The sequence below is a fragment of the Hyaena hyaena genome, unplaced genomic scaffold (assembly GCF_003009895.1).
Source record: "Hyaena hyaena isolate Hyena2069 unplaced genomic scaffold, ASM300989v1 scaffold_119, whole genome shotgun sequence".
Lineage (NCBI taxonomy): Eukaryota > Metazoa > Chordata > Mammalia > Carnivora > Hyaenidae > Hyaena > Hyaena hyaena.
Window position 1 is genome coordinate 2,488,376 of NW_024080750.1, and position 10,285 is coordinate 2,498,660.

The 10,285-nt window shown below is 50.7% G+C and overlaps 1 long non-coding RNA gene across 1 annotated transcript in view; it reads right to left on the reverse strand.

Annotated features, from left to right (window-relative positions):
* Positions 1-10,285, reverse strand: part of LOC120234848 — a 35,065-nt gene that overhangs the window by 24,074 nt on the left and 706 nt on the right. The window lies entirely within an intron of this gene.

The following is a 10,285-nucleotide window of genomic DNA, read 5'->3' on the forward strand; positions in this document are numbered from 1 at the left end:
TTAAGCATCCAACTTCGGCTCAGGTCATGATCTCCCGGTTCTTGAGATTAGGCCCCAGGTCTGGCTCTGGCTCTGTGCTGAAGGGGTACAGAGGACCCCCTCTCTCCCTCTCTCTGCCCCTGGCCCCACTTGTGCTCTCTCTCTCTCAAAATAAATAAATAAACGTTAAAAAAACCACACTTGTCCAGAGTGGATGCAATAACAAAAATAGGGGTCTCTTAGGGAGGGGGAAGAGAATGGATGTTGATGGGACACGTGTAGATCTGGGTTGGGGTGAGGGCTGGAAGGGTCTGTCCTATAGCAAGTTGTTTGTATGAACCCCCTTGAACATGGGCTGCCGGCTAAGCTTTCTCAATTCTCTAATGGCCATGGGATCATTTCATAATAACAAAAAATAGAATTTCCAATAAATTTCAAATCAACTTCCAAGTCCAGAATTTTTTTTTTAAAAGCAATCCTGTCAATTTGAAAAACGAGCAGAATGATTTCCTCTTTTTTCTTCCTGGTTTTTCCAGTCCCTCTAAAAGCTGGTTGGGAGGCGACGTGAGCATTTGGAGTGCTGAACACGATAAACCCAGGGGTATAACCCGGCTGGAGGTTCTTGGCTTTTTCAAACTCCACTGTTGGTACATGGTACACCCTCTAGGCTCAGGCTCGTTATCGATCAGGTGAAAAAAATACTACCAAGAAAACTTGGCAGAAGTCCAAGGTTATAGGGAGCAAAGACTACAATTCCTCTTTTATAAAGAAGGAAGAGCCTAAGCGGCAACACTTTTCAAACAATTGAGTTCTTCAGGGGCTCCCAAGGGATCTGGGGTGACAAAAAGCCCCATGTCATTTGCAAATCCAGGTAGGGTTTCTGCCTAAGAAAAGCAACCCCAGAGAAGGATCTGGAGAATGCCTTGGAACAGAGAAACTGGCTCAAGTCTCCGTCTTGAATCCTCTCCATTGACCCAGCAGGAAGGGTGCCAGCCCATCTTGATGCACAGCGTCACCCAGCAAGTGAGGAATCCTTCCCAATAAGACACAGTTTAAGCTGTAATTAAGTGGGGGAAGGGAGAGATTTAAAGGATCCCCTTGTAAACTGTCAGAAAATAGCTCAGTGTGAATGGGGTCGTGTTGCAGGGCACCCAGGGACCATCCTAGACCGTCAGGGCAGGGATGGCGGGTCTTCCTCAGCAGGGGGCTTAACTTACGGGTTTGCAAAGTTGCAAAAAGATCCAGAGGAGATCGGATTCGTGGGTCACAAGAAGTGACTCAAAAATGCTCCCTTTTCGGCCCGTCAGAGCTTCGAGACCAGGGTTAGGCTGGGAGAGAAGTCAGAAGGGGCTTTGAGGGAGCTACCCATCACTCCTCAAACTCAGACATGGCAAACTCAGCTCCCAGGGCATTTGCCAGGGAAAGGAACACCCTCAGTAGAGCCGCTTTGGATACGTTGGCGGAAGCAAAGCAAAATGCAGTCATTAAAAAACGCAGGAAGGAAGGGTATTTATTGACTTGAAAGATATTCACAGTGTAGGACGCGCTTGGCAAACTCTGTAACGGGCCAGATAGAAATTTTAGGCGTTGCGACCCATATGGTCTCAAAAGCAGCCACAGGCAATATGTAAATAATACGGCTGCTGTCACTGCAACAGAAGAGTTGTGACAGAGGCCATATGCCTACAGAGCCCCAAATATTTACTATTTCTGGCCAATTAAAGGAGAAGTGTGTGCACCTCTAGGTATATTGGGTGGATTGGGAGCCAGTTGAAGGAAGGAACTCAGGACAAGCAAACTCCTTGAAGAATCCCTGCTCTTGTCATCATCAAAACGAGAGAAGGGGTGTGCCTGGGTGGCTCAGTTGGTTAAGCCTCCAGCTCTTCAATTGGGCTCATGTCATGATCTCACAGTTTGTGGGTTTGAGCTCCATGTCGGGCTCTGCACTGACAGCCCAGAGCCTGCTTGGGATTCTCTCTCTCTCCCTCTCTCTCTGCCCTTCCCCCTCAACACAAATAAATAAACTTTAAAAAAATGAGAGAATGGACTCAAAGACAGAAATTGTCAGCCGCCCAGACGCCGGAGCTAGGTAGTTCCCGCAAGTGTCCCTTCAGGGGAAGAAGCTTAGATCTGGGGAAGGTGGCTTTGGATGCGACTTACTCCCTCTGGGATGCTGACTCCTATTCCCCAGATGCATCTAAGCCACGAGCCTGTCTCCCTCTGGGTCCTCTGGGATCTGGTCACCCACCTGACCCTGAATCCCGCTCATTCAAGCTTTCACTCTACATTCCCATAAAGACGGCGTTTGGTGTTTCCCTCACCCAGTTTCCATTCATTCTTCCTCTGAAGACGAGAGCCCCCAGTTATCTCTCCAATTCCCAACAGGTGTCTCCCCAAGTTTACCCACCCAGAGCAAGGTGGGGCATCAGCGGTCTGCAGCACCTTAGCCGCAGTGATGGGTCAGGGACGGACAGATGATCTCGAAGGAGCCAAGGGGAGGTCAGGAGACATTTGACGAGGAAGTCAAAGGAAAGTCCAGGGCTGTGGCCCCAGGGACTCCGGACAGCCGGCTTGAGCGCAGGGGGCACCTGTCTGAGAATGGAGTCCAGGAAGTGAAGCCAGCAACAGAGAAAGAAAGAGACCCCGAGGACATCATTTGATAACTGGGGTCCTGAGCACCATGCCTGTCCCCATTTGAACTTCTTTGTCTTTTGAACCAGTTACATTTCCATTCTGTTCAGCTGTATTGGGGTCGTACCCTCTGCCTCCGGTTCTCGCACATCCCATGCAATTCTTTTTGTCCACAGTGCCCTTCCCAGCGTGGCTCCCCTGGCTTCCCCCTGCTGATTCTCTAGGGCTCCGCTCAGAACCTCCCTCCTCCTCCAGGAAGCTTTTCCGAAACCCCACTCACCCTCCCAGGCTTACTTGGCTTCCCCGCCTTGGGGTTTGCACAGAGCCCTTTGTGCACTGGTTTACAGAACGATGTGTTTGTGACTAGGCTAGAGCGACACACACAGACTGGCGGCCATGGACTTTGGAGCCCGGCAGACACAGGTTCAAATCCCAGTGCCGTTCTCAGCAGCAGCTGAACTTCAGATGAGCAGAGAGCCCCAGCCTCCATCTGTAACACGCGGCTGGTGGTATTAACCCCACATCACACGGGTGTTGTGTATTTGTGCAAAGTGCTCAAGGCAGTGGAAGAATTTTCGTTTTTAGTTTACACACACACACACACACACACACACACACACACACACACACACACCCAGGGCTCTTTTTAAGCAGAAATGGTCTCTGGTTAATTTAGGGCCAGAAAGCAATGTATTTGGAAGGCTACAAGTATCGAAGGAAAACTTCACTAGCTGGCCTTAGGCAGGACATTGGCCAAGGTGTCTCTGGGTCACAGGCCCTGCCGTCTGGGGGCTCCGGGCTCTGTGAGCGACAAGCATGTTCGGGCCTTGACTCAAGAGTCAGAGTTGGAGGGGGGCCCCAGCCCGGCCGCCAGGGCGCTGGGCTACCGTTGCCAAGGTAGGCAGAGTGTGCAAACAGCCAGTCCCACCGAGCTGGTGCATGTGCGGGTGTGGGGAGGGGGCAGGGAGGGGCGGCTGCGGCTCCCCAGGGAGAAGTGGGTGCTCCTATGAAATGGACACGGACGCCGGTGAGCGAACGCCCGGAGCGCGGTTTGCTCTCACCAGGAGCCAGAGATCCTCGGCGGGCGCCCTCCAGGGCACGGGCCGTGTCTCCGCATCAGGGCCTGGCTTCAAAAGCCACACCATCCAGGTCTGACTTCCTTGCTTGTTTGGGGTTCATTTTTTACCTTAAACATATGTGATTGTATTTGTGAATCGTACTTCAGTAAGCCTCCTCGCTGTGGCCTCTTTTCCACAGTTAGTCGTTCCCTGAATCTTCCGAGCGTTTCCCTAGTTATTTACGGTGATGGGGGTGTGGGTCAGGTTGTCTGTGTGGGAGGAGCTCAGGGCCCCCCATCTCCCGTGAAATCCTCTGTTTTTGTGTTAACTTAAAAAGTTAAGTTTCTCCGAACATACAGAGCAAACATACATGTAAATATGCACATTTCTATGTGTGTGCTTGCATAGGCATGGCTGTGTGGTAACGATTTTGGATTTGGGGGAGAGTCTTTTTTCTTTTCTTGCTTGAATGTCTTCAGCCTTTCTCCCCTCTGGCCTCCACGTTAACCCTCGACCCTGGAAGTGGCCCCGCCAGAAATCTAACATTCTGTCCCTCCCTGTGACCAGAGAATCATAGCTCACGGGTGCCCTTAAACGCACTCACCGCCTTCTTCCTCATTGATTTTCACAGCTGAGATTCTATTACTCATTCGTACACCTTATTCTCCTCACTTAACACCACCATGTGGAGGGGCGCCTGGAGGGGAGCCTGGGGGCTCAGTCGGATGAGCCTCGACTCTTGGTATCGGCTCAGGTCATGATCTCAGTGTTCACGGGTTCAAGCCCTGCGTCAGGCTCTGTGCTGACAGCGCAGAGCCTGCTTGGGATTCTCTTTCTCTCTCTCTCTGCCCCTGCCCCACTGCTGCTCTCTCTCTTTCTCTCAAAATAAACACTTAAAAAAGAGAGAGAGAGAGGTTTTGGTTAGGTGGCCGGGTTCAAGATAAATACACAAAAACAAGACATTCACAAAATAGGAACAAAGGAGACGTGCCATGTGTCTGAGTAAGAACAGGTAAACAATTATGATATAAATTGAATATGATTCCAATTAAAATTCCAATAAGATTTACTTTTTCCCAGAGAAAGTATGTTGTGAGTTGAATTCTGTCTCCCAAGAAGACATGTTGTGGTCCTCGCTCCCAGTACTTGTGAACCTGACCTTGAGAACAGAGTCTCGGCAAATGTCGTTAGGATGTAAGTGAAGATGAGGTCACAGTGGGGTAGAGCGGGCCCTTAATTCAATCTGATTGGTGTCTCATAAAACCAGGATTAGGGGGGCGCCTGGGGGGCTCAGTTGGTTAAGCATCCGCTTCTTGGTTTCGGCTCAGGTCATCATCTCATGGTTCATGAGTCTGAACCCCACGTTGGGCTCTGTGCTGACAGCATGGAGTCTTCTTGGGATTCTCGNTCTTGGTTTCGGCTCAGGTCATCATCTCATGGTTCATGAGTCTGAACCCCACGTTGGGCTCTGTGCTGACAGCATGGAGTCTTCTTGGGATTCTCGCTTCCTCTCTCTCTGTCCCCCTCCTCAAAATAAATAAATAAACTTAAAAAAAAGGAAAAAACTCAAGGTAAAGTGACCCAGTGAGGAGACCACCATGTGCGGATGGTAGAGAAGACTGGATGCGTGTCTACAAACCAAGGATTTCCCCCAAACTACATAAGATAAGATGATAAGATAGATAAGATAAGATAAGATTAGATTAGACTGCGCAGAGGGGATTGGGCTGGGAATCAGTTAAGATGGGGAGCTCTCATGGGGCGCCTGGCTGCCTGGCTGGCTCAATCCATAGAGCATGTGACTCTTGATCTTGAGGTCGTGAGTTCAAGCCCCATGTTGGGTGGAGAAATGATTAAAGTTTTTTTAATTTAAAAAAATTTTTTTCATGTTTTTTATTTATTTGTGTGTGAGAAAGAGAGACAGCGTGAGCAGGGGAGGGTCTAAGAGAGAGGGAGACACAGAATCTGAAGCAGGCTCCAGGCTCTGAGCTGTCAGCACAGAGCCCGACACAGGGCTCAAACCCATGAACCGTGAGATCATGACCTGAGCCGAAGTCGGACGCTTAACCGACTGAGCCACCCAGGCGCCCCAATGTTTATTTTTTTAGAGAGAGAGAGAGAGAGAGAGAGAGAGTAGGGGAGGGGCAGAGAGAAAGAGGGAGAAACAGAATGTGAAGCAGCTCTAGGCTCCAAACTCTCAGCAGAGAGCCAGACGCAGGGCTCAAACCCATGAAATGTGAGATCATGACCTGAGCTGAAGTCAGACGCTTAACCGATTGTGCCACTGAGGCGTCCCCATGTACAAGCTTTTAAAAGTGTGGACAAATCCTTCCCTTTTCCTCAGGTCAGCATCTAGGAATGGAATCGTGGGATCATACGGTAACTGTAAGTTTAACACTTTGAGGAAACGCCAGATGTTTTCAAAAGAAACTGCATAATCGTACATTTCCAGAAGCAGTGGGCGAAGGCTCCAATTTCTCTGCATCTTCCCCCGCACTCGCTATTGTCTACTTTTACTCCTAGCCGTCCTCGTGAGTGGACATGCGTCTTATTGTGGTTTTGACTTGCACTTGATGGCTTAACGACCTCGAGCATCTTTTCATGTACTTCCTGGCCATTCCTACATCTTCTTTGAAGAAAGGTCTGTTTGCGTCCTTTGCCCGTTTTTAGTTGGGTTATTTGTATTGTTGAGTTGTAAGTGTGTTTATAGATTCTCAGTATTAGAAGACCCTGGTCAGGTATGGGATTTACACATGTTCTCTCATTCCCTGTGTTCTCCTATCACTTTCGTATCATTTCCTTTGAAGCGCAGAAGTTTTTAATTTTGATAAAGTCTTAATTTGTCTATTTTTCTTTGGTTACTTGTGCTTTGGGTTGCTTTGCTTTCATAATCAGAAAAAAAAAAAAAAGGCCGGGGCACCTGGGAGGCTTAGTCAGGTAAGTGTCTGACTCCTGATTTTGGCTCAGGTCATGGTCTTAGTGGTTCATGAGTTCAAGCCCCGCATGGGGCTCTGCACTGACATTGCTTAGCCCGCTTGGGATTCTCTGTCTCCCTCTCTCTCTGCCGCTCCCCTGCTTGCTCTCTCTCTCTCTCTCTCAAAATAAATAAACATTAATTTTATTTTATTTTTTATTTTTTTTATATGTTTTATTTATTTCTAGGAGAGAGAGAGAGAGAGACAGCTTGAGCAGGGGAGGGTCAGAGAGAGAGAGAGTCACCAACTGAAACAGGTTCCAGTCTCTGAGCTGGCAGTCAGCACAGAGCCCGACGCGGGGCTCAAACCCACAAACCGCGAGATCATGACCTAAGCGAAAGTCGGACGCTTAACCGACTAAGCCACCCAGGCGCCCCACATTAATTTTATTTTAAAAAGGCCTTGTTGGGGCGCCTGGGTGGCTCAGTCATTAAGGTTAAGTGTCTGACTTCGGCTCGGGTCATGATCTCACGGTTCGTGAGTTCAAGCCCCGCGTCGGGCTCTGTGCTGACAGCTCAGAGGCTGGAGCCTGCTTTGGATTCTGTGTCTCCCTCTCTCTCTGACCCTCCCCTGCTCACGTTGTCTCTCCCTCTCTCTCTCTCTCTCTCAAAAATAAATAAAACATTAAAAAATTTTTAAAAGGCATTGTTTTACAGAAAAATAGGTCCAGATGAAATGTAGTTTGTTTATTCAACCACATCCCTGTCCTCAAGGAGCTAATGCTTAGCTGACATCTCAGAGGGACTTCCCCTCGGTGGTTAAGAATGTTTTTTTTTTTTTTTAATCTTCCTGGGTTCTTTTCTAGGTTGCTGGGCAAAGTCTTTCATATTCTGATGAACCAGATGGCCCATTAAACAGCTTTGAATTGAGGTGGGATGAGTCATCATATAACTGTACTTAGGAATTCTAAAATTAGTGAAGTGTAAGCCACTTCAGGCTTTTTGTTTTCTGTGCCTTGACTGGCTCTGGCAGCAGTGTTTGCTGACTGTAGAAGAAACCCAAACACTGGCAGATGGTTACTTGTGCTGTTGGAAGTGAAGATCAAATCCTGCCCAATCTGGAGAAATACGTACCATATGTGTTCGTAATAACAAAACACTGGGGAGAATCTAGGCATCTTTCACTACGGAGCTGGTTAAATTATGGTACATCCAAACTCTAGCATCGTAAGAGCCAGGCTGTGTTCAGAGTAGAGAACTGAAGATGTTGAGGGAGGAAAAGCTTTTCCTGTACCCTCTTATGTTCTGTCCCTGGGGACTGTGAATTAAACTATAAAAGACAGAATAACAGAAGAAAAGATGTACACTTTTTATTAATGTTTATGTGCATGGGGGTTCACAGAAAAGAAGGGAAATTCAAAGAAGTGGTTAGAATCGAGGCTTATATACCATTTTAGCACAAGAAAAAGGGTGTAGAGCTGAAGGGGTGAATTGTGCGGAAGCAGCTAGGACATCCGTAGGGGACTGATGGAAGAAGACGACCACGTTATGAGGTCTGTTTATGCAAACTCATCCTGGTGTCAACTTCCGTCTCTGATGGCTAAAAGTCCCTCTTCTCTCCCTAGAATGGGGGAGGAGGGGACACCTTCTTCATCAGGAAATTTATGTCCTGCTTTTAGGCAGAAAGGGGAGAGCAGAGAACTCTTTCTACCTCAGTAGCCTACAGCTCCAAATACTCCTTAGGACAAAGCGGCATAATCAGGTGATTGTCCTTACAGGGATCCAATTACACCATCACGAAGGCATGAATAAGGGCGAAGGGCCCTTTGGAGGGAGGAACCGTCTTCTAGGAGAGCTTCGGGCCTTTGCACCTGCTCTCCCACCTGCCCAGAGGCTCTTCTCAGAGCTGTGCCCTCACCTCCTACACATCTAAGGTGTCCCCTGAAAAGCCTTCCCTGGCCACCGCCCCTCTCCTGCTGCATCTTTCTCCCGGCACTTACCCCCTCCTGACACGCTGGTGCAGACTTATGTGTTTACTGCCATGTCTGTCTCCCCTAACTGTAGCTCCTCACAGAATTGCAGGATTTGATGACCTCTGAGCCCACACGGTGCCGGCCTTTTGAAGCCTAACAGGCCACATTGGCCACATTTTGTTCACCCACCTCTCCCTCTATGACGCTCGGTTGCTTCTGTGTCCCGGCCATCGTGAATCAGAGCTATGAGCATGGGTGTGCGAACATCTCTTCAAGATCCTAAAATTTGAATTCTTTTGGGGTTTGTGCTCAGAAGAGGAGTTGCTGGACCACACGGTACTTGTAATTGTCTGAGGAACCTCCACACTCTCCTCTGCGGCACATTCTCACGAGCAGTGTCTGAAGGTTCCGATTTCTCCACATCCATGCCAGCACTTGTTATTTTCTGTTTTCTTGTTTTTTTTTTGTTTTTTTTCCATATAGGAGCCTGTGGTGGGTGAGAGGTGAGATCTCCGTGGGGCCCACGGATGTGTTTCCCCATCACTGTCGGCCAGCCCCCCCCCCCCAAGCTCGTGCAGAGTGAGGCTCAGCGAGTGTTTGCTGAATGATGAACAGATGGGTGACCAGGCAAAGGAGAAGTGACTGCGTGGATAGGAGGTGGAGTTTCTGGAATAACGGAGTCAACGATGTGGTGACGGGCGGTACTGGTCCAAACAAGAGGCAACAGCTCTGGACTCGTCTGCCTGATGTCTAAGGGCACACATGGGGGGGGGGAGGGACGGGCGGTGGGGGGGATGGGGGCTCAGTCAGTTAAGCCTCCGACTTCAGCTCAAGTCATCCTCTCAGGGTTCCTGAGTTTGAGCCCCATGTCCGGCTTCAGGCTCACAGGTGGAGCCTGCTTGGGGTTCTCTCTCTCTCACTCTCTGTCCCTCCAAGTCTCATGCTCTCTCTCTCTCGCTCTCTCTCCAAAATAAATACACTCAAAAATCAATCAATCAATCAATCAATCAATCACACACCGGGAGGGCACAAGCCGCCCCCGGCCCCCCAGTGCCTCCGCAGCTTTCCAAGGTCTTCCGAAGCCCAGACCCCGCTGCCCACCGGGGGCAGGGCTGCCTCCTGAGAGGCCGGCAGTGAACCTGGGGGGCCTCTGTCTCCGAGAGGCCTCAGGCCTGGGGGGGCGGGGTGGGTAGAGGAAGGACACGGGGACGCGGGAGGGGTCCCGGCCCCAGGGAGCCACCTCCGCAGGTGGAAGTGAATCCGCTCACCCCCCAGCACCGTGCGGTCCGCGCGGAGGGGCTCGGCGGGCACCAGGCCGTCCGGGAGGTCACACGGGCCGCGTTGCGGGTTCTCCCCGGCTCCCCGGCCCGCAGCGGCGCCTGGGGGACCCCGAGGGCGCGCAGCGGGGGCTCGGCGCGGCCCCGAGAAGTGTTTAGGAACAAGGGTGCTTCGCGTATAATCCGTTTTCCAACAGTTTACAGGATTGTTAAGTAGCTCGAAGACCCTGGAAGGCACAGGTGACCGGGAAGGTCCCCCCGGAAGATGCCTGGCGGCCCAGGGGAGGCCGCTCACGCCGCAGGGTCTCAACCCCTCCGGGCCTGCAGAGACCCCCGCCCGCCGGCAGAGCCCCTCCCCCCCGCCGGGAGACCCCTCCCCCCACCGGCAGACACCCCCGGCGGCAGACCCCCCCCCGCGGCAGGCCCCCTCCCCCCGCCGGCAGACCCCTCCCC